Raw genomic sequence first — 25,159 nt, 5'->3', positions numbered from 1 at the left:
CCTGATAAAACTGCTTATCAATGCTCCCAGGATAGCTTCATTGACTTATCCTTCACCAAGCCTACATTTTGGCTCATAGTTATGATAAACTGGGTCCTGTCTGAAGTTCCATTTCCAAGGCAATTGAATCCAGCAGCCCAGTTTTATTGACTGCAATGGTAATTTCCATGACTACTGGTATCTATGAAGTGCAGCTGGATTTCAGGACAATACTTCTAAAGTTGCTTTTTTTTTTTTTTGAAAGCTCCACTCTACTTTGTTTTATAAACTGGACCACATGTTCATATTTCATTCCACCTTCAATTAATGCTAGGGCAACAAGCATTAGAGCTCTCCCAAGACCTATAACACAACAACCAGATTCTTCAAGAATCTTCACCTTTCCAAGGCATAACCAGTCATCAATAGTCTGGTCGGAGGCAGTGCATCATCAAATGGCCAATCCAGAACCTAGCACCTTCTTTCTCCTCAAGATCAGTGTTGTAAGTTGCTTCACATAGTCTTACTATTGTAGTAATGCCATACAGTTTAAGTTCCTCTATAAATTTGTTTAAGGTTGTACTGGTTGGACTGTCTTATGTATGACAGGGTTGGTCCGTCCATTTTGAGCCATACTGATTTATTAAGAAACACTTTATAGGATTATGAAATAATTGAGATAGTTTGATAGAAAATTCAGAAGTAAGTCAAGAATGATGTAAAGAAACTGAAGTCTACTTCAATATACTACACTTGAAATTCTCAGTACTTCGAGTATGAGGTTGGGAGTAATGGGAAGTGAAATGAACCTCCTAGCAAACAGTAGTAGCTCTTTCGTAATGAGGTGGTAGGAAAGATGTTCCCCCATGTGTAGCCCATCTAGGTCAGAACGCTTGTAAAACACTTTCCTGACTTTAATTCAGTCCTCTTGTGTCCTAGTCAACCCCTCTTATGGAGCTTCTTGGTGGAATAATAATGAATTTCTATAGTTTCATTTGTCTGTATAAAGGTTATACTGGGTTCCTGGTAGTAATCTCTACCGCCCATCAGAAACTTAACAAATATTTCAGCAAGAACACCACAGAATCACCCAATATGTGGTTAGCACCCTTTTGAAGGGTAAGTTTGGTTTAGTGTTTTGGTTTTTTTAACCATCAAGGATATCAGAAGAAACTTCCATACTTTATACCTTCATCCTCAGTTCCCTAAGTGAATGGCTCCCTAACTTTTTAATATTTAACATTAACTTCTTATAATTAAACTTTATCTTTACCATCTTGCCAAAGAATACTGGAACACGTTAATTCTGATGACCCTAGTCCCATCTCCCATGTTGTTATTGTCTAATATTTTATTTCTATTTTCTATGCTTTTAATGTCACAGATGAAACGGTTACTGCTATTATTGTTCAGATTTATGCATTTATAATTTATTTAATCAGCGTAGCTCCTATGTTTCAGATAGTTTTCTAAGATTTTTATTTTTGGTATCTGAAATACAAACTTTAAAAGTTCTTTCCATGATGAAAGAACTTGGTGGCAAATTCTCTATTTTGTTTTCATATAGCATAATCGTTTGCTGGGGGTTAATTCTAGGTTCAAAGCATTTTCTCTTAACTCTGAAGATACTATTTCATGGGCTTCTGTTGTCTCTGTCTGATAGCTCTTCTTTTCCTCCTTAGAATTCTGCTATGCTATGTAAGGTGTTCTTTGGATTTAACCTGGTTGATATTCAGTGTTTCCTGAAGTTGAGGCTTCATGTCTTTAATCAATTCTGGAAAAAAAATCCCAGCTGTTACTTTTAGAATATTGCCTTTCCCCAATTCTTGCTCTTTTCTCATTTTATAACACCAATGTAATGCCATCTTATTAAATTTTCCTTGTCTTTACTCATTCTTTCATATTTTCCATCTGGTGGTCCCTCTGTCCTCCATTCTAAGCAATTATTTCAGAGCTATCTCCCAGTTCCACTAATTCTCTAATCAGTTGCATCTAATATACTGTTTTCACTATTCATTTTTGTTCTTATAAGTTCTTTTTAAGTCTTTGACAAATTTACATATTCAGTTTTGATGGTTTCTGGTTCAAGTTTTAAATGTGTACAAAAGAGGGAGACCTGGGCTAAAGCAAGGGGAAAAGGGCTACTTTCTATGAGGGACGGTTCCTGGTACAAGGTTGGGACATGGCATTTGTTGACTGTTTGCTCAAGGACTGAGTATATCCATTGTTATACCTGCAGAAGTTTTACCTTACCTGAGAAACATACATTTTAAAAGTACATAATCATTTTTGAGCACAGAAATCTTAAGGTCAAGTTCTGGTCCTTAAGGAACATCTTCAAAGCATACATTCCCCCAGAGGATGTCATTTTCTTTTTTTTTGAATTAGTCCTTCTCTTTTTAACTGCATGTTTTTTGCTTTTTGTGTTTTGTTTTGTTGTTTTTTTTTTACACTGTTCCAAAAGACTCTCTCGATAAAGTGTCTGCTTGTAGAACAACTAAGTTACATTTTGTTCCCAGAAGTTGACTTGTAAATATCTCTATAAAAATCTTCTATACAAATCTTGGGATTATTGTTTTAGCTCATGAAAGCTGGACATCAAGGGCAGAGGTGTAGTAGGTTCAATTTACTTATGAAAGCATTCAATAGAGATACTGAGTTCTATGTAAAAGCTTAAGAGGAAATAAAAGGGAACAAAAAACTTCTAGAATATTCCTCACTTGCATTCTATAGTGGGACAGAACTACACACCCTGTGGGTCTGTGTCTGAAGCATGAGCGTGTGTTGTGTCTCTCTGAGTTGGTAATACGTGGCCCGGGATGAGTGTTGTGGAGGGTCTCTCTCTTTCCCTTTACTTACTGTCACTCTTTGCAGAGCAAAGCCAGGGGACCACGATCCTTTCATTGGACAGTGGGCGTATTGTCTCTGTGGCAAAGTTGCCAACATGGCACTGGCCACTGGATCATACAACAACTGATCTCTTGAAAATGATTTGTGAAGAAGCCCGCCCACCCATAAAGACAAGTCTGACTCTTGCCTCGACTGTACTGGACCTGTCAGATGCCTCACTCTTTCTTATCTGTACATCAAAAGCAAAATGGTCATTTAATCACTTTCTTATCAAAGCTTTTGATGTAGAGGGAGGACTGTGGTCATAAAACTGCTCTGATGGCTTATTTTTAGAAAATAGGCTCAAATCTATTCATTTTGCAAAGAGGGGTCAATAATTGGTCAAACAGAACATGAAGGGATTCCCTGACATTGGAATAAACTCGTGGGGAAAATAAAGACCAATATAAGGAAATACTTAGGTCTGTGAAGTGAAATTCTCTGTTCACCGGAGAGGCAAGACTCTTAGCTACATTAATAATGAAGAGACAGAGAGTAGTTTAATGCTGAGACTTTCTTTGTCAATGCACTGTTGTAAAAAACAAAATTAATGAGATTCCTCCCCTCAAGGTAAACAGATAATATTTTATTAGTTTCCATAAATAGATTGTGTTTAGTTGTGCATAGAAAATTGTTCAATTCTCATTTATTTATTCTAGCAAAACTGTTTAACGATACACTCTCCCTGGCAGACACTCATTCCCATAATGGTCAGTCTGTCACTTGACTGTCAAATGCTATATAATGGTAATGCTATTTGCAGGTACCTCTACAGTTTACAGAGTGCTTTCATATGCATTATTTTATTTGATCCAGATACATAAAGGGTAATACTTACAAAATGGGGAGTATCCAGATTCTGACTCTTAAATTTTAGAGTCCAATGCAATTTCACAGATCTAGAACAAGTGCTCCAAAATTTTATATGTAACCAAAAAGGCCCCGAATAGCCTCATCAATCTTGAGAAAAAAGAACAAAGTTGGAGGAATCACAGTATCGGATATCAAATTGTACTCCAAAGCCACTGTAATCAAAACAGCCTGGTACTGGCACAAGAACAGGCATATTGATCATTAGAATAGAACAGACAGTCCATGCCATTATGGTCAATTAATATTTAACAAAGGAGGAAAGAGCATACAATGGAGTAAAGACACTCTCTTCAATAAAGGGTATTGGAAAAATTGGACAGGTACATGCAAAAAAATGCAACTAGACCCCCAACTGACACCATAAACAAGAATAAACTCAAAATGGCTAAAAGATTTAAATATAAGTCATGAAACCATAAAAATCCTAGAAAAAAACATAGGCAGGAAAATCTCAGACATCTCACATAGCAGTATTTCACCAATACATCTCTTAGGACAAGAGAAACAAAGGAAAAAATAAACCAATGGGAGTATACCAAAATAAAAAGCTTCTGCACAGCAAAAGAAACGGTCAACAAAATGAAAAGAGAACCCACTGCATGGGAGAATATATTTGCCAATGATACATCTGATAAGGGGTTAATTTCCAAATATATTAAGAACTTATAAACTCAACACCAAGAAGACAAACAATCCAATTAAAAAATGGGCAAAGGACCTGAATAGATATTTCTCCAAAGAGGATATACAAATGGCCAATAGACATGTCACTAATAATCGGAGAGATGCAAATTAAAATGACAATGAGGTATTACCTCACACCTACCATCAATAAATCAGCAAGTAAGTGCTGGCGAGGATGCGGAGAAAAGGGAGCCCTAGCGCACTGCTGGTGGGAATGCAGACTGGTGCAGCCACTGTGGAGAACACTATGACGTTTTCTCATAAAATTAAACATTGAACTGCCATTTGACCCAGCGATTTCACTTCTGGGAATATGTCCTAAGAATCTCGAAACACCAACCAGAAAGAATATATGTACCCCTATGTTCATAACAGTGTTATTTACAAACAGCTAAGATCTGGAAACAGCCCAATTGCTCCTCATCTGTACACGAGTGGATAAAAACGCTGTGGTACATTTGCACAATGGAATACTATGCAGCTCTGAAAAAGAAGGATCTCTTATCCTTTGCGAGAGCATGGATGGACCTGGAGATTGTTATGCTAAGTGGAATAAGCCAGTCAGAAAAAGACAAATATTACATTATCTCACTTACATGTGGACTCTAATTAACAAAATAAACTGATGAACAAAACAGGTCCATAGGCATGAATACATGGAACAGACTGACAGATCTTAGAAGAGAGGGGATGGGGGCTGGGAAGGATGGGAAGAGATTAACCAAAGAGCATATATGCATATATGCACAGCCCATAGGCACAGAAAATAATGTGGTGAAGGCCTGGGTGGGGCAAGGGCTGGGTGGAGGGGGACCATGGGGGAGAATATGGGGAACATCTGTAATACTGTCATCAAAAATAAATAAAACAAAAACAAACAAAAAACAAAACAAAAAAATGGGCTATTTTAAAGTTTTCCATAACAACATTTTACATTTTTCAATATTTCTCTCTTTAATTTTGAACTCTACTTCTGTGGAGAACATTCTTTCTATATTCTTGTTAACATCCCAACTGCCCTAAATTAAATAATGACAGCAGGTGGAGTATATGCTTACTAGTAACATGGACAAGATGAAAACTCCCAAAAGCCAGTCACACTAATCCACCCTGTTAGGTTAGGTCTCTCCTTCAGATCTAACCCTTACTAATACATAGTCGCCCTTGCAGTAAACTCGACCTGGTGGAAAAATACTGAAAGTGCTAAAGTGCCCTCAGCAGATTGTGAATGAATCAAGGTTTTGAAAACACTAGCACTGTCACTCTTAAGGGTATTATAAACTGCCAAGAAGTGGGCCAGTGAAAGGAAAACATTAAATTCTTGCTTTGGATTTCAGAGCACAGCTACATATTTACCCCAAATTTTCAAGCTTTGATTTTATTACTATTTTCTACCCTCCCTGGAAAAAGAGGTGTCATTGAATATGTAAGTTCACTCTGAAATAAAAAAAAAGAGTGATCTCGTCTTTAAAAAAAAACCTGCTTTGCCGAACCGGTTTGGCTCAGTGGATAGAGCGTTGGACTGCGGACTGAAGGGTCCTGGGTTTAATTCCAGTCAAGGTCATGTATCTTGGTTGCGGGTACATCCCCACTGGGAGGCATGCAGGAGGCAACTGATCGATCTCTCTCATCGATGTTTCTAACTCTCTATCCCTCTCCCTTCTTCTCTGTAAAAAAATCAATAAAATATATATTTTTTAAAAAACAACAAAAAAACCTGCTTAAACAATTATACTAGCCTTTCCTATGTATTAATATGAAGCTATAGATTTTCATATTTATACTTCATAAATCCACTGATATAGATATTCTAATAAAATATTCAAAAGGTAATATAGGTGAACTTCATGTTATGTTCTTTTCAACAAAAGCCTTTGTGTACATGTTTAAACTTATTTTTAATTAATAACCATAGAAGTAGATCAAACTTTCACTCTCCCTGCTTATGGGAAAGAATCGGTTAACTACTTCAATGTATTGTTTTTTCCAGTGATTCCACTTTAATGTCCTCTCCAGTTCTTCCCCAGTGCCTAGTAGCAGTGACTTTGGTAAATTGTAAAGTTTTATGTTTTATGTAAAGTTTCATAGATATTACAAAACACTATAACTCAGCCTTGGTCAGTGTGGCTCAATTGGTTGGGCATTAACCTATGCACCAGAAGGTTACTAAAGGGGGCGTGCCAATCAACGTTTTGCTCTCACATCATTGCTTCTCTCTCTCTCCCCCTCACCCTTCCTCTTTCTGAAAATCAAAAAACCTATAATTCTACATGCTTAAATAACATAATTTTTAAAAAATTACTCTAAAATTTGTTAGAGCTTGCCAAACATTGACAATTTTTTCTCAGATAGAATAGTACAAACCTGTCAGGAATTATACTTGTACCTCAGTTATGTTTTAAAAAATATTCCTAGATTTAGCAGAGTAGTTATTATATGTTTCTATAATATCTATTCAGTGTTTTAATTTAATAATGTGGTTAACAGCAGAAGAAGCATAAGAGGTTACTTTTCAATCCTTTGACTGAAGGACATAATAGAAGAGGATATATTTTATTTCACTAAAGGAAATAAAAATACATTAATAATAACTAACCCTTCGAAACAGAAGGCTAAAACTTACAGAGTACTTAAAGGAGAATTCTAAATTCACAGTCAGTGTAGAATGTCCTCAAAACCAAAGGGATATTAAATCAACAGAATTGATTTCCAACTCCCTGGTTATTCTGCTTACAGTTATATCCAATCATAATCTCATGATCTTGCCCCACATGGAATTCCATTGTTACCTGAAGGACATCAGGCGACTCGTAACCTTTCCAACTCTGGATACAGATCAGGATAAAATTAATACCCTCTCCCACTTCACAGGACTGCTGTGAAGATTGACCTTTTCTTTCCATAACTTGTTTAAATCGATTATAGGCATCTTATTATTTCACCTATTTCACAAGCGTTCAAAACATTTTTAGGACATCAAGAGTGAAGCAAAGTAAATTGTTAGTGAATGTCCTACCCAGGTGGTGTTATTGATATTTATGATAGTTAGAGAATAAAGATTAACCAATTTTCCTGAACACACAGTAGTTGATTGCAGCACTATTTCATGTGAAATAGATGACTCGCTTTTGATGATAAGTGATGCATCAGGAGTTTAAATTCAAATCTTCATTTATAAAAAAAAAATCTTTACACTTTAGCCATGGCTTATGTCTTACATTCAGATGGATTGGTTTTAAATATTTAGTTCCAATAGCATGGGCAGTGTGAAAAACATTTCACTATAAAATGCTTCTGAAAGACAGCTTAACTTATTGGTGTATATGTATTACGGTAAATTGAGTTAATGGAGAGGGTAACTTCACAGCCTTTCATTCCTCTAAAACCCTACAGAAGTTACAAATCTCACCACCACAGGCTGGTCTGGGAGGCTGGTATCTGCTTCCCTGGAATGGCCCAATGTGTCCCTCAACTACCAATAGTGCTAAAAATAGCTCCGGGAAGTCATCATTTTGCCATGATATTATTTTGCCCAAAGAGAAGGGGAGGAAAATATCTTTAATCCTAAACAAAACCTCTTCAAAGTTTATGTTCTCAATAAACCTTTCACTGAGAACTGAAAATATAACTTGGTAATGCAATAAAGAGCCTAACAAATATATCAGATTTTTCAGTTAATGCTGTTTACAGGCTTAAACAAAATGAAGTAAAAGGAAATCACCTTTTACAGCCCGACTCCTACAGGAAGAATGCCTTGCTGTTGCGCTTTTTAAAGAAGGCATGGTGAATTTATATCAACTTGGGCGAATCTTGGGGCATGATAAGAGGAAGAAAAATACCAGTGCAGTTAACATTTCACAGAACTCTTTCTTCACATGTTTATTTCCTTAGATACTGGACAATGATCCAAGATAAGAAAAATGTAAAAAGGAAAGAGTTGTGTGTGTTTTTTAAGTAAAAAGGTAGAATTTAGCATCCGATGATGATATAGAAGAAATAATGTTTCCCTACTACTTAAAAAAAAAAAAAAGGATTGTATTGTAAAGATATGAAATGGTTAGGATTGGAGGAAATCGCCAAAAACAGTTCACCTTCTCATTTAAACCAATCTGAAAGAAAATTCAGCGAGGTCAGAGCTTATGAGTTGAAGTTTAGTTCAAGGCAACTGAGGAATCGATTTGCTGGGGACTGATTTCAGCTTCCTTCTCTTATAACACTGCAGCTGGTATTTGAAACTCTATGAGTTCATTCTGATGGAAAGAAGAACTGGCCTGTGTGCTTATGTGTAGAATAAGAAATGAGTCTGCTGAATGGTCGGGCAACCTCTACAAGGGTCTCATGCCCTGAGAAGAAAAGTCAAAATAATCTTTTAATGCTTCTTGATCCTGGGCTCTGTTCTAGGTGCAAAGGATAGAGAAATAAACAAAATAGTCAAAATCCCAGCCTCATATGGCTTATGGCCTTCTGATACTATTCCCTTTTCTCAGATTGCCCTCTTTTATTGTCTTCATGTATTATCACTCTTTGAGGTTACTTTTTTTTATTATTATTACTTATTGTCCTTGATACTCTAGGTAAGCTCCATGAGGACACGGACCTCATCTGTGCACTCCCCAGCACCCAGAACATTTAGATGATATTAAATTAAATTTCTTGACTGTACCACGAATGAATATCTTTATGGCTTTTAACATGTTTCCATGTTTTCCATGTGATTTACAAGTTTACAGTGCCCTCAGCAGTAAACTATTTTCTATTACCTCACCAGCATTGGTGTTTAAGGAGGAGGTTGTGGACTTGGGGGAATGGATGCTAAGGAATCACTGTTTGATGGAGAGCAAAGAAAATACTGAAACTATCTACTGATATTTTTAAAATATTGCATTAAAATGTTACTTATCTGGTTTATTGTGTTTTTTATTTATTTATTTTTTTGGGGGGAAGGGCCACCACCTTAAATTCTGAACCCAAAGTGAATGCCTTACCTGCCTTGCCTTAGTCCCAGCCCTGGTAGGTATAACATAGCAAATGAAGGACATATTTATAGATTTGCTCTTGAGGCTACAATATAATTGAAGACAGGGACATCAACTTTCTAAAATAAGCTTAACTGTTCCTATCTGAAAACTATGGAAAACTATTTGAGAGTTATTTTCAGGATTAAATTAGGTGATGCAGACAAAGCATTTGGCATGCTGCAGGCACATCCCCCTGTACCAGGACAAATGCAGCTGCTGGTGTTAATAATGAACACTATGCCACTTCTCCACCACTTGTGTACATGTACAAAATCAAACTGACTCTACTAAATGCAGTAAGGCAAGTATTTTAAAAGGAGGGTTGGGGGACTGGGTGAAGGGATTAAGAAGTACAAATGGGTAATTACAGAACAGTCAAATCGAGGTAAAGCACGGCATAGGGAACATAGTCAATAATATTGTGGTAACTATTTATGGTGCAAGGTGGTACCGAAACTATCAGGGGAAATGCTTTGTAAAGTATATGATTGTCTAACCACTACACTGTACACTTGAAACTGATATAAAATAATATATTTATTTAAAAAGTCATAAAAAGAGATTAATATTCTTTCCCAAATCAGAGTATATCCCTAAAATCCTTTGGCAGAAAACATCTTATTGTGAGATGTACAACTAATAGAAAAAATAGAAGGATTGAGGTCGTGAGTAAATTTATACAAAAAAGGGTCTCATTATTTGTTTATTTGTTTTGTTTGTGTTTTATCTTCACCCAGGGATATTTTTCCATTGATATTTAGAGAAAGTGGAAGAGAGAGGGAAAGACTGAGAGAAACATTGATGTGAGAGAAACACATCAACTGGTTGCCTCCTGCATGAGCCCTGACCAGGGCCTGGGCTGGGGAGGAGCCTGCAACCGAGGTAGCAGACCTTGACTGGAATCAAACCTGGGACCCTTCAGTCTGCAGGCTGATGCTCTATCCACTGAGACAAACCAGCTAGCACAAGTTCCCATTATTTTTAAATGCTCATTAAAATAAAACAATGATAAAGCACCATAAGTAAAAACACTTTAAATACGATTTTATATACCTTAAGATAAAAACATTTTCTTGATAGATATACTTCAGGACCTACCTCTTAATTTTAAGAAGATGTTGTCATTGTGTTTTGCTGTGTTGCACACTAAGGTATACTCCCTTCTTTGTCAGTATCCCCTTTATTCCAACTATGTCGGTCCTCTTTCTAAATGTCCAGTGTCTTCCTCATTTTATGGCTCCCCATGATTGGTTCCTGTTTCCCTGGCCTGTCTTACATGTCTGGGTTTCCTCCTGCCTCGCAGACATTAGGGTGCTGACCTCAAGTCAGATTTATCAAGACAACAGTGAGAAAGCATGTCTTCCACTCAGCCATCCTCACTCCTCCTTTCCCAGTCCCAACCCTGCTGTGCCAACGGTCCTCAAATGGAGTGACTTGTTAACATCTGAACCAGGGCCCTCAGAGCTGTTGAACATCAAGCTGACATCTACTGGAATACTGAGTAACTGTAACATGTATTTGGGAAAGATTGCTGTAACTTCATATGTGGCTGGGGCTGACACTAAAATTAGTGTGAAGAAAACAATTTTTTGATTGTGTTTTAGTTTTGCGGTTCAAGGTCTTGAATTTATTCTGTGATGTGACGTGATGTGATGTATCTACCAATATGAGAAGAGATTTTTAAACTTTTAGAAAAAACTATATCATACATTTCCTTCGTAAGACATTATTTCCTCCTACATTAGAATGTGTCATTTAAGGCGTGATTTTTAACAACCAATTGGCAGGGTGTATTCCAACTCAAGAAAAGATAAGAACTGGTACCTTACATTCTTCTTCCCATGCCAAGCCCTGGCCTTTGACCTTTCATTACCTAGATGAACCTGCATGGTTGCATCTCTAGTATGCAATACTCTTTTAAAGTGCTTCTGGAATTTGCAAATGGCATTCCCAACACAGAAATAGTTGCTACACTATGGAGACTTCAGTCTATATTGGCAGATAACTCACATGTCCATCAACAGAAAGCCTACCAGTCTCAGAATGGCAGGAAACTGGCTTTGCCCTGGGATCCCAGTCCTAAAGCCCGTTACTAGCAAAGGATTGACAAGTACTGCATGATCCCTCTCGGTTTTGCTCTGTTGTGCCCTGTGGTGCAGGGATGCCTATACTTTCCCAAGAGGTCGGTCTCTTAAAGAACAATGTGACTACCAACCATCCCTGCTTTCCTGTCCTTGTGTGGAGGAGGTTGTGGATCTGGGGGCACGGGTGCTACAAAGGGTGGTTTGATGATGAATATAGAATAGGCTGAGGCTGTCTTTACTGAAAGAGAGCACAACCTTTCAGTCGCACGTTCCTTTATTCCTGCCTTTAACTCCACATCTTGCTCTTTATAGAAAATGACTTATAACAGAAGGGTGTTGATGTATTTCCTTGGCTTAAGGAGATCCCAAATTGGCATAATTGCTAGAGCTATTTATCTTCTTGAGTACTAATTCTATCTTTATAGCTGAAATAAAAGAAAGATAAATGAATAGCATTAAAAAGCTGCATTTATTATCATTTGGGGTCCAAGTACTTGTAATTGCTAGGGACATGTAGGTAAAAGTGTTTTCTGGCATGTCTGTAGCAAAAGGCAGAAGCCAGTGGCATGACACAAACCATTATACAAAAACCTTCTTATGCCTTAAAACCAACAACATCAGCATAATGTAGAAAACTGAAGATAAGCATTTGCAGATCATGGGTAAAGATATGGAAGCATTTAAAAAATAATTGCTTGGGAACTCACAAGAAAATTTTCAAAACAATACTGAGGTTGCTTCAGAAGAGATGGAACAAAAATAGGCTTTATTTGTATTCAGTGTAAACAAATATATATATATATATATATATATACACACACACACACACACACACACATATATATATACATATATATGTGTATATATATACATATATATATATATATATATATATATAGAGAGAGAGAGAGAGAGAGAGAGAGAGAGAGAGAGAATGCACTTCAATTTAGGAAAATGTTATTGTATGTAGCTTGACAGGTTTTGCACATTTGCTAAGTTTGTTTCTATATTTAGAAAAAACTAGATATGAAGAGGTGACTGAGCTTAGAGGGTGAAATGGCCCGGGCCCACAGAATGAGAGCTGCTGAAATGCCACGCTTTGAAACTCCAATCTGAATACCCAAGAGAGATACGTCCAATATTCAACAAAATCGAAGAATTTGAAAACTGACAATCTCTCAGATGTTCTGAGAGGGGGAAAATCCTGGAGCCGAGTGAGAAGATTTAGATTTAAGCCTACAGCTATATAAGAAAAAAACAAGAAGAGAATGAAAGCCTGGGCAGTAGGTTTTAAGCTGCAAAATCTAATCCAGCTCACAATATATTTTGTAAAACATTTGTTATAAAATGATCAGAAGTCATGCTCTATTCTGCACTGTCCAATTGGGGAGCCACAAGTCACATGTGTCTATTTGAATTTAAATTAATTAAAATTAAATATGATAAAAAAATTCAGTTCCTCAATTGCATGACACACATGTTACTCAATAGCCACACGTGGCGAGGAGCTCCTGTACTGGACGGCGCAGATATAGAACCTTTCCATCAACACATACGAATCTACTGGGAAGTGCTGTTCCACGGTCCTTAAACAATTTGTTGCAGCTTCTGGGAAATTTAAAAAAGAACTGTGTAGTGTAGACACTTGGAGGATTTAGTTCTTTAAATGAAGAGGAGAGACTGGATTGAGAGACGCGAACTTAACTACAGTGAAGAGAGCTGGGTAAGAGGTTACTCCAAAGATGTGCTGGCCAGGAAGAAAAGGAGCCTAAAATCACGATATACAGAAAATGCCCCTGTGGAAATACTTTTCACTCCCTTGAGAAAAATAACAAACATTAAAATCTTTCAGGGATCAGAACTAAAAAGGAAGGGATGTGGGTAGCTAAGATAGGAAAGGAAAGAACGCCTCATTTGACCACCAAATAAAATTAGAATTGTAGGTATAATTTGCCTTGAGTGGTAAACTTCAGTCCAGGGTGACAAGAAATAGCAGACAAATGGAAAATCCCATTTGTATGTATCTTCATAGATAAAATGATATGCTTAGTTCCATTTGGTGGCCAAGGCATGGAACCTTGTGTGATCCTCATATTAAGTAGCCTCCAAGATAGCACAGCCAAATCATAAAAATATTCGCCACCCAAGCAGATACCTAATGTGGCAGAGAGGGGCAGACAGTCAAAGCATGAGGCTTTCTTACTGGAGATAGCTGACCTATTTTGTTAAAGGAAAAAAAAAATCAGTTGCTTATCTAATGTTTTATGGTGATAAGTAGCTGTCCTCTAACCTTTTTTTTTTTCTCCAGAACATACTGCCCTCTACAGGTCACATGAATCTACACATACTAGTATGTAAAGATACATAAATAAGGTTCAGTTATATCCAAATTAGTAGGATCAGTAGTAAAGGTATAATAGAAAAGGGGGGAGGCTGTTGGTTATATCTGTTGTCTGAAATGCTTTAGGATCAAGATGAAAAACAACATTTATAAGCCTCTAATGAATCTTACCTCTTGAGCTGACATACATATAAGAAACCATAAACAGTACTATAGTCCTATTAGGGCATTTTCCCTGAGAAACTTAGCAATGTGTCAACAGTCATTCTTCTTTGTTTTAACTAGAGAGAGGAGGGTGTAGAAGAGAGGGGGAGAAGAATGGTTGGTTGATGTGGTTTGACAGCTTTTACTAACATCTCCAAAGTATATTAGTTTCGGTAAAAAACTCAATATATTAAAACTAGGCTCTGAGTTGGGAAATAAAAGCCAATGCATTTAAATGAGTGCAATATACATGATTTTAGCCTTGCTAAGAGTTTAATCTTTTAAACCTTGGCTGCAGTGAAGTGGGCAAAATTTGGCCTCAGAAATGAGAACTACTCTTCATCTTTACTTCAAATCAATTCTTCCACAACAATCGTACCATAAACACACGGACGTGAGCGTGCACACATACACACACAGCTGGTATGTTGATTGGTTTAGTCACTAAAGGATTTCGCTGGACAAACATCACAAAGATGATGGCTGATTTAATTGAATTTATGATCAAATGTTTTCCATTGCAGGAAGAGTGGGAAATCACTTATGGGGAGATTTGAATAATTTAAGGGAAGTTCTCTATTTGGCATTATGTTTGTATATTGAGTCTTGAGGGATTAAATACAGCTGAGGACTAGCAGAGAATTCACATGCAGATACGCAAAGATTCGCTGGATAACAATGCAAGTGAGGGCCCGAATGCTGATCCCTTTGAGTTAATATTTTTATTCATTTATAGTCTGAGTAACAATATCCATGCACATATATACTCACTGGAGACTTCAACTGTAAATCACCGCTTGATTTTTCTGAGGTCCTAAAATTGCTCTTTTAGATAAGAAAACAATTAATTTGGGGGTTGCAGACATGTGTGTTTAAGGCATTTTAATGTATCTTTGTTGTTGCTGTTAAAGACATAATGAAAGTCACTCCCATGATGGGTATAAAAAGGTAACATGGGATTTGTACCTTACGGTATGGACTGGGCTCAGTGTCTGGAAGGAGAAGGCCAGTTACCTTTGGAGTCTCCTACCCATTTGCTCCCCAGTAATGACAGGTATAGCAAACCAAGGCCATGCTCCCAGCCTTTATTCACTGTGTGTCTAGAGATGAACCACTTACCCTCCCTCTTTAAAAGCTGTAAACAGTAAGAATGATTACTTTCATTCTTACCACTAAATCCCCTAGGTCAAGTGGACACCCAGGGGCTATACACCTGGTTTAGACTTACCCATCAGTTCATGTATAGAAAGCATCATGAAAAGGTCTACCAGATATTTGAATTTGGTAAGTTTTACATTAATTATGTACAATGCTATTTGTTAACATAGCACTCTTAGGAGGAACAGCTAGGGAAGGGGGAATCTTGTTTCTACACAAGAAGTATTTTTAAAAAATGATTTGGTGACTGAGCTGTACCTATTCCTAGAAAGGTAGAACAGATGCTCTGGAAGATATCTGGGGAACCTGTACTATGAGGTATTCATGTTCAAGGACAATTGCTTATTTGGAATGAATGAAACGCTCTGACTGGCAGGAGAGGCAGGGTGTGATAAAAAACAGAAGGGAGGAAAGCTAACATTAGCCGAAGGTACTCTAACATTTACACCCATGTCCTACTCAATACATGCAAAATCCTGCCAAGGGTTTTGAAGACTGAAAAACTGGGGACCAGATTGGTTAGTGAGCTTCCTGAATATTAAATGATTCAGTAGCGAATCTAGGATGGGAACTTGGTCTCTATAATACCAAAAATTATGCTGTTTTCAGGCGTTTTCTTGTCTTTTGTGCCAATAATGAGTTTTGCTTTCCTCTTTTCTACTCTTTCTTGGTTCATATCAAAAATATTTATTGACTGTGTATTCTTAAAAGATCAGTAAGACCACTGTTTAAAGTGTGGCAATTTTCAGTGTTCCGAAGCTGAGGAATTAACATATGTGGCCACAGAGGCCAATGGAAACTTATTTAGAAAATGGAGCCCCTCTCAATAGTACCTCGTATGTGGCGAAGAGGCAGCTGAGTCTTTATGATATTTTTGAGTAGAGTTAGGGGAGATCAAGGGAGCTGGGAACATCAGCAGAGAGGCAAATACTCAAGGGAGTTCAAAAAGGGGAGAGAACTGTGTGTCTAACCCCTAACCGTTCCCAACAGAAAAGAGAGAACAGGAGAAGGAGAAAGGAAAAGAGGGCTTGCAACAGGCAGTACCCCTGAGGAGGGAGCAGCATGGCTTCCAGAGGAGAGCAGGAGGGGAAGGAATGTGTGCTTGATGTTCTTTGATACTTCCAACTGTCCCTCTGCAGATTCATTACAACTTACTTGGTCCTCCAGAGCTATTATCTTCTTAGAGTGTTTACAAATAAAAGACAGTAGTGAGAAGCAAAAATATAAAGCAAGCTCTCTGGGTACTTGAGTGCAAAATGCAAGGATTCTCGGGCCTAGAATTTCCAAAGCATCAGACATCCATACTTGTCTGACATTGTGGGCACTGAAAATAAAGGAATAGTTTACATGTTGATCTATAGCTGTGCCACCCAGTATGGTAGCTAAGCATGTGGCTATTTACACTTAAGTACATTTATTTTTTTTTAAATATTATTGATTTCAGAGAGAAAGGTAGAGGGAGAGATAGAAACATCAGTGATGAGAGAGGATCATTGATCGGCTGCCTCCTGCATGCCCCCTATTGGGGATCGAGCCCCAAACCTGGGTATGTGCCCCTGACCAGAACCAAACCCAGGACCCTTATGTCTGCAGGCCGGCGCTTTATCCACTGAGTCAAACCAGTTAAGGCTAAATTAACTACATTTAAATTAAATTAAAAATTAAGTTCCCAAGGTACACTAGCCACATTTCAAGTGCTCAATAGCCGCAGGGGCTAATGGCTGCTGCATTGAGCAGTGCAGAAAGACCATCGACAAAGAAGGTTCTATAGGACAGCACTGACTTAAAGGGGACAGAAATGTCAAGCCAAATGTTACTTCTCTCAGTGACTAAAAGCTTTCCTGAGAACACTCTTTTTCTCTGTGCTGAGGGTGGGAAATAATTTCTTACCTACATATAATTTGGAGGATACCTAAATTGAACCAGGCAAAAAGTGGAACCATCAATCAGAGGCCCATCCTTGTCACCTGATGGGCCAGAGACCAGGCAAAGCAGGCTGTGACTGCTGGGGAGGGCTGGGCTTGCCCCTCTGCTCCACCTCACCCAGTGACATCCCTGAATAGGAAACCCCAGCACCGACTGGTGGAAAGCAGACTGGCCCCAAAGATGTCCACTTGCCAAACCCTGAAGCCTGTGAATGTGTTACCTTTTATGGCAGAGACTTCCTAGATGCAATTACAGTTACAGACCTTAAAATAGGGAGATTAACCTGAACTATACACGTGGGCCTTAGAAGTAGAAAACTGTCTCGCTGGAGGCAGAAGAGAGGGTGGAAGTGATACTGTTGTAATTAGCTGGTTATTAATAACAGGAAAGGAGCAAAAGGGAGGCCAGACATTGTAAGCATGGCCACCTGGGCAGCTTCACCAGGAAGCTGCGATTTAACCCTCCTGGGAACCACTGGTCCATTCCCTGCAAATCACTGGGGGAAGGGGTCCAACAAAGGGGAGGTGAGTGCACGTGTAGTGAAGTTGGGGTGACGTAGGGCAGGTACCTGTCAGTCTAACCTGGAAAAGAAGTCAATGGCCAGAGGGAGTGGAGCCCATGAAAATTTGGGAATACATAATCCTCCAAAGTTTGTTCTCTTGGCACTTGGTTTGTGGCTCTTTGGTTCCTCAGGCTTTGCTCCTGCCCGTGTTCCCTCCATAGCCATGTGGCCCTGTAGACCTCGCACTCAGTGAACTGATGGGTTGCCACAGGGAACACAAACTAAGCTCACCTGATACTGGACTGGACTGTGCCCCAACATGGAATGGAAACTCTGGGCAATGGCTTTAATCGTAGCCCTGCTAAAGGCCCAACTGGACTCCTTCCTTCACCTTGACAGGACAAAAGGAAATGAGGCCCTGGAAACTCAGGGATTTAACTCCATGCAAATAAACGCCACTTATTCTCCTGGGCGACTCTCAGAAAATTCTTTTTCTTGAGATATGGCGAGAAGCCCATCCCTACCCCACCCCCAGCAACAGGTAGGGAGAGTTCCCCACTGATCACAGTAGGAGACGTGAGAGATCTGAAGCATAAAAAGGCCTCACTGCACTGCTGCTGGTTTGAAGGAGGGGGCACCATGATGAGGAGCACAGGTGACCTTCGGGAGCTGAGTGAGACTCCCAGCTGAACCCAGTAAGGACACAGGGCCTTAGCCTGATGACCATGAGAAACTTAATTCTGCCAGCAACCTGAATGAGCCTGAAAACAGATTCTCCTCTAGAGCAGTGGTTCTCAACCTTCTGGCCTTTTAAATACAGTTCCTCATGTTGTGACCCAACCATAACATTATTTTCGTTGCTACTTCATAACTGTAATGTTGCTACTGTTATGAACCCTAATGTAAATATCTGATATGCAGGATGGTCGTAGGCGACCCCTGTGAAAGGGTCGTTCGACCGCCAAAGGGGTCGCGACCCACAGGTTGAGAACCGCTGCTCTAGAGCCTCCTACAGAGCCCAGGCCTTCCAACACCTTGACTTTGGCCTTGTGACACCCAGATCAGAGAAACCAACAGAGTCCATCCAGACTGCCCAGAAGAACTGTGAGATGATACCGTTGTGGTGTTTCGCACCAATAAACTTGGTGTAATTAGTTATGGCAGCCACAGAATATAAACGCACCATTCTATATTTTGGAGAAGCAGAGGAATTTCTTCAGTTCATACTTCTAGAATCTGCTTTGGGGACCAGTTTGAGAAAACCTAATCCTATTGGCCTCCTCTCAGGGAACCTTGCAGCCCAGCTGCACCCGGAAACTCTGTGCTGCTTCAGAGCATGGCTGGGTTTGATTCCTTAATGAGCTGGACGGCAGAAGGAAGGTATTAGCTGCACCCTAAGAGTGTACTTTGGATGACGAATCCAACACATAATCTAAAAGGATGAAAAACAATGGCTGTTGCCAACTCCAGGCCTGGCACGTACTGCCAATTAGTGAGCGAGGAGATGGATATTTTCTGTCCATCAGAAGAAAAACAAAAAAAACTCATGCCCAACCGATAACAAACAGTACGGGGCCTGCCCTTGGCCATCACCAGGGATTATTAATGACAGTGAATTCTTCACTTCAGAAAGAAAGACATGGACAAGAAATCTGGCAATGACACAGAATGCCAGAGGATCATCTCCTGGGGACAGCGGGAGCTGTGTGGAATGGGCAACAAATCTCACTACTAAGAACTGAGTGGGTGGCCAGCAGGCTGTCATCTCCAGAACCGAGACTGTCACAATCCCACCTTTTTCCAAATGGCACACTCCCCAGCACTGGCACAGGAGAGACGCGAGCTGATGTGGGTGGTCAGCCTGCTGCAGACACTATCTCCCCAAGATACAGGAAGTCAAGCTTCTACTCCATCCCAGCTCTCCAGATGTCTAAAAACTAGACTAGGAATGAATGACTTCAGTTCCCAGAAGAGACATCTCTACCCAAAGTTGTTGTGAAAACAAAATAAAAACAGGTATTGCTGAGCCCACTCAAATATCAGGGTTTTAAAATTGGTAATATTTCTTTCATAAGATTTACATTGGGGCACAGATTCCAAGCTATAATTTTCAGTAGGCTTGATCATTTAACCTCACTGAGCAAGTTTTTTTTATTGATTTATTTCAAGCTATAAAATGCTGTTGTATCTTCCCCGACTACCTCCCCAAGATTGTTATAAGGATATAAGGATGTGACAACATATATAAAAGCAAATTCTATATTGCAAAAGGCTGCCCCAATGTTAATTACCCTTCTGTCCCCATCATAGCTATGACTATGGTCAATGAGGGTATGTTATGGCTTTGACTAGGAACATTTCATATGCTATCACATTTATGCTTTGCTACTGTCAGTGATCGGGACTAGGCCTCTGGCAAACTTGCCAGCTTTCTCTTGGACAGCTTTCTTTCTGTGCTCCTGGCCCCTGACCCCAACCCGTGTCTTTGGATGGACCTTTATGCTGTCTACTTTGAGGCTTTCTAGGACTACTACCAGAGCCTGGAAATCAGCTGCTATTTTAGAACTCCCTCTTTTTCCCTTTCAAGAATCCACTCTGCAATTTTCTAGAAGAGCTGCTTTCATTGGGTGACAAGGGGTTTAATGGATCTGATAAACATCTCACCTACATAATGCTTTTAGTACCTAAACTAATGGTTCATTCTTGTGAAAATGCATGTCCCCAGAAACTGCTCTGAACTGTGACTTTCAAGTAGGCAGGCGACATTATGAAGTCCCCAAACATTACCATGTGTGGATAACCAAGGTCAGGACACTTGCTTTGATTTGATTGTCCACGTGTTAAAAACACTATTTTCAAGGGTGTGGTGTGAAATTACACTCCATGTAGCCTCCTAAGACTGAACTCAATTCCAAAGAACTCAGCAGTTGACATTTGCAACTCCAGGTCTTCCTTTGAGTTAAAAAAACAGAATTCCAAAATGTCTGCCCAGTGTCTGCTTTAAGAGCTTGTGACGCCAATAAACCTATCCTAAAAAAAGTGCATTGATGATGTAAAGAACAATTTCTTTGAAGATATTGTGAGAAAAAAATCTCTGGGCACTAAATATATTAAAATATTTACTTTGAAGTAAATAGAATTATAACAAAAATGATCAACAATGAAAAAATGAAAGTGGAGAAAGATAATTTAAAGATTTGGCTCAACTCAACTGCTCCTCCTAGTGTCAATAACTGTTGTTACCTTTCACTTACATTCCTAAACAACTGGTAAAGAAACTGAAAGCTCGATCTTACTTTGTAATATATTATTTTAGCAAATTTCAGATCAACTTAGAATAAGGTAGAGTAGAAAACAGGGACCATTGGTTTCTTGAGAAGGCATTGATTTAAATCTTAACGATAAGCAATTAAATATGGCAATAAAAATTCAGTAGAGAACCACCAACATAAATATATGGAGTGAAATTTGTTATTCCTCCAAATTTTATTTTGAATACATTTTATGCACATATGGCACAACTATCTAGCAAGTAATCTTTAAAATATGTATTAGAAGTTAATCATCAAATTAAATAAAATATTCTAATGAAAATTCAAGAACACTATGTTAGGGTTTGTGACTCTGCTGATAATTTTAAATATACACAGGTGAATGCTTTCTTCCTCTATTTTTGCATCTTCATAAAGGTAGCTTCATTGTTAAAAATCTGTGTTTATTCCAGATTTTAAAGCTTTTTTTTTTTTTAATTCTTAGAAGAAATCCAGTGGAACTTAACTAACAGGAAGGATTATAAGGAGAACCAGAGCATGTGGGAAGAGCGAGCAGGACAAGGCTGGCCTACACCTATGCGAGTCTGTGGGCAGGCTCTGCTCTATCAGCTACCAGCTGTGTTTTCAAGTCTTGTCTTCTGTGACTTTGGTGGTTTATCCTTAGTTCTCTTTTTGCTACTTTCAAACCTCCCAAAAATTGTTCAGCTGTTAAAAAGTTCCAAAATAAGCAAATGTGTTCCTGGAATCCGACCCTTAACTTTGCTGGAGAACATATACTAAGGCTTCTTCTGCAGCCAAAATAATAAAAGATCTGTTAAGTGGCTGAAATTCTTGGCTGATTGCACATACATGCCAATGTCAGACAACTATAAATAGAGAGATTTGAAAGAAAAATAGGGAGAGTCTTTATAACTCCAATGCAATAAAGTGGAATGTTTTGAAGGCAGTCAGGAAACAGTACATGCATTTATAAAATTAAGATTTGTGTCCCTTCAGCCCCAAATCCCCTTGGAGCAGGAAGAGCCCACCCAGATCACGCACTTCCAGTATAAGGGAATAAACCAACTTTCTTTTCTTTATTGATGTATATTTATTATTCCCAATCCTATAATTAAGATTTCTTCTTTATATTATCCTTTTTGAGTTTAGATAGCTGCTAGGTCTTTTGATATTTTTCTCCCATCGGTGCTTTGTTTGCCCAGAATACTAAAAAAATCCTTCAAAGGATAAAATTATGCCCATGGTTACTGGTGTAAATGAAGTCAGCAGGGAGTTGTATGGGTGTTACCTAGGGCAGAGTTGGCCCCCAAATAATCTGGGTCACATGTTACAGCCGTTCAAAGAGACTTGAGGATTCATTTCTCAAGAAATCCTTATTCTCCCAGGCAGGTGAACATACCCACTGGCTTCAATAGCTGAGTTAATAAATATTTTTAAAGACATTGTTACTTAATTTTGAATAGTGACTTACTTCTTTATGTTAACCTACCCATCTGTTATTAACCCATCTAAATTGAATTCAAATTAATTCTTGCAAATGAGTTCACTCTGTTTTGAATCTATTACTGCTGTACAAGAGAATTTATCAGTTGCTTCAGTTTCATAATTGTGTTGTAGACAAGCAAATTTGTTTGTAGCGATGGAGAAAGTCAGCACTTGCTCAATAGGGTTTAAATGCAGTGCTTCGGAATCCAGACCTCACTTTGAAGTGAGAAGTGTTGAAATGTCAATGATGGTTGCAGGGTCACATGTCCATGTGGAGGAAGAATCAATAATCTAATTAATGTCTCTGAATTCTCAGTTCTTTCTAAATTGGATGGGGTTCGAATTGCCTAAGGCTAGAGTTTGTTGGCTCTAAGGATTCAGTATGTAACACTGGGATACCAGAAAGTAATATTTTAATAAAAATTTTTAGTGATGATTTTCTTACTTAGTGTTTTCTGAAATAAATCCTTAAGGCAACAAAAATAAGACTTACAGGGACTTAAAATTAGCATGTTCCTAAATAAGTCATGTTGATCATTTAAAAAATTTTGCTCAAGCTCAGCTTTTAATATTTTTACCTAAAATGTTTTCAAAGCCGAAACTGGTTTGGCTCAGTGGATAGAGTGTTGGCTTGCGGACTGAAGGGTCCCAGGTTCAATTCCGGCCAAGGGCATGTACCTTGGTTGCGAGCACATCCCCAGTAGGAGATGTGCAGGAGGCAGCTGATCGATGTTTCTCTCTCATCGATGTTTCTAACTCTCTATCTCTCTCCCTTCCTCTCTGTAAAAAATCAATAAAATATAAAAAAAAATGAATAAAATAAAATGTTTTCAAAGTAATCTAAGGTGGGACTCAGTTTATTAAATAACTTTGAATTAATTCTCAAAATTTTTAAAAGCATATGTGATGGTAGAGATGAAAAAAATCATTACAATTCTATCAACTGATTAACAAAAACTTTACATGAACATGTAATACTGTCTTCAGTATTTTAGACTTTGTTTTTGGTTGAAAAATTATAAATCCTATATTCATGGAAAATGCAAGTAATAAATATCTCTAAAGTAATTTCTTAAAAAGACACTGTGCTCTCATTTGTAAGCAATAATATTCCTAAGAATTCTTATTTGCCCTCAAAAGTAAAAGCTGATATCTTGAACCTTTAAAAAAAATTTAAATATTGAGTACAACACATAATTTTTAAAATTTCTAAAGCAGCACTACCAGGATTGCACATCCTGATTTTTGTCAATGAAATTATCTATTGTTATTGTGACATAAGCGATACCTCCCAGAGAAAGGAAAGCATCAGGTCTTAGGTGGTTAGATTGAAGTGAAACAACACAAAGTGTGAGTACTACTTCAATTTTCTTTTTCTCTTTGGAAGACATTACATAACCTAGTTTCTTCTGGGATAGAGTAATGTAAATGGACAAAAGAGTCTTCTCTGAGGGACATCCCATTAGTCACTATGGAATGACTGGACAAGAGAGGCCATTCCTTGGGGCATATATGTTAGTGTGCCCATGATGGCAGGTGCTGAATACAACTGTAACAATGAATGACTGGAGGGGAGCATATAAGTTCACAAGAGGGCAGTGGAAGAAATATCAAGCATCATCCATAGACCTCTTCCCTGCCCCCGCCTCGCCCCCAGGGCCCTGTGTGTTGTAGACTATTCTAAGTGGATAAGAATTATCATATATTTTCATGGGCAATTTGGAGGCCATTCTAGCTTTGTCTGGCTGAAGGAAAGAAAAGGAGTTATCTAAGTGGAGGCTATTTTCTACAACTAATATTATATGTAGACTAGAGGCCCGGTGCACTAATTCGGGGGGGTCTCTCGGCCTGTCCTGCAGGAATGGCCGAAACCGGCTCTCCGACATCCCCTGAGGGCTCCTGGATTGCGAGAGGGCGCAGGCCAGGCTGAGGGACCCCACTGATGCACGATCGGGGCCAGGAAAGGACGTGGGAGGTTGGCCAGCCAGGGTGGGACCATGGGAGGGCTCCAGGGAGTATCTGGCCTGTCTCGCTCAGTCCCACTCAGCTGGACCCCAGCAGCAAGCTAACCTATGGGTCAGAGCATCTGCTCCCTGGTGGTCAGTGCACATCATAGCGACAGTTGACCGGTCGACTGTCTGCCCCCTGGTGGTTAGTGCACATCATAGCAAGCAGTTGAGCAGCCTAACATATCATTAGCATATTATACTTTGATTGGTTGAACAAATGACAGGATGGCCAGACACTTGGCATATTTGGCTTTTATTACATAGGATGTGCCAAATTTTCCTGTTATTTCAAAGATAGGGTTAGAGATTCAACTGCCTTTATGAATTGTTTCATAACGTGGTTAGTTGGTTGAACAAAACTTTTCGAGAAATTAGGAGAGAGGGATGTGTTTAATCATTTCATTAAGGTGGAAACTATACACTGTATATATTACCTAATGTATGAAAGCACGTAATTAAAATATGTTAGACTGCTGATCAGGGGTGGTGGTGATGGGAGCGAAGGGGTCAGTAAAAGGTAAGGAACACACACAGAATGCTCCCAGCATAGGGTATGCCTCCCTAAATATTAGGGAGACTCTAGATATTTAGAACTGACTCTTCCAATAACAAATGCAAGGCCATGTGTTAGACAAAAATAATTACACTAGAGTATTCTTCTAAGTATGAATTTAATCAAAATAAATGGCCAGATCTTTCAAGTAAACCACTGCAGAATTTAATGTATAAATTCCA

General features: G+C 38.7%; 1 protein-coding gene across 3 annotated transcripts in view; it reads right to left on the bottom strand.

The window, feature by feature from the left end:
- CDK14 (cyclin dependent kinase 14) overlaps window positions 1-25,159 on the bottom strand; it is a 522,981-nt gene that overhangs the window by 95,636 nt on the left and 402,186 nt on the right. The gene's annotated exons all lie outside the window — the stretch shown is intronic.

This window comes from Myotis yumanensis, unplaced genomic scaffold (assembly GCF_028538775.1).
Source record: "Myotis yumanensis isolate MYYU_CA2020_CCGP unplaced genomic scaffold, mMyoYum1.0.hap1 SCAF_9, whole genome shotgun sequence".
Taxonomy (NCBI): Eukaryota; Metazoa; Chordata; class Mammalia; order Chiroptera; family Vespertilionidae; genus Myotis; species Myotis yumanensis.
This window is presented reverse-complemented; position numbering and strand designations above follow the sequence as displayed.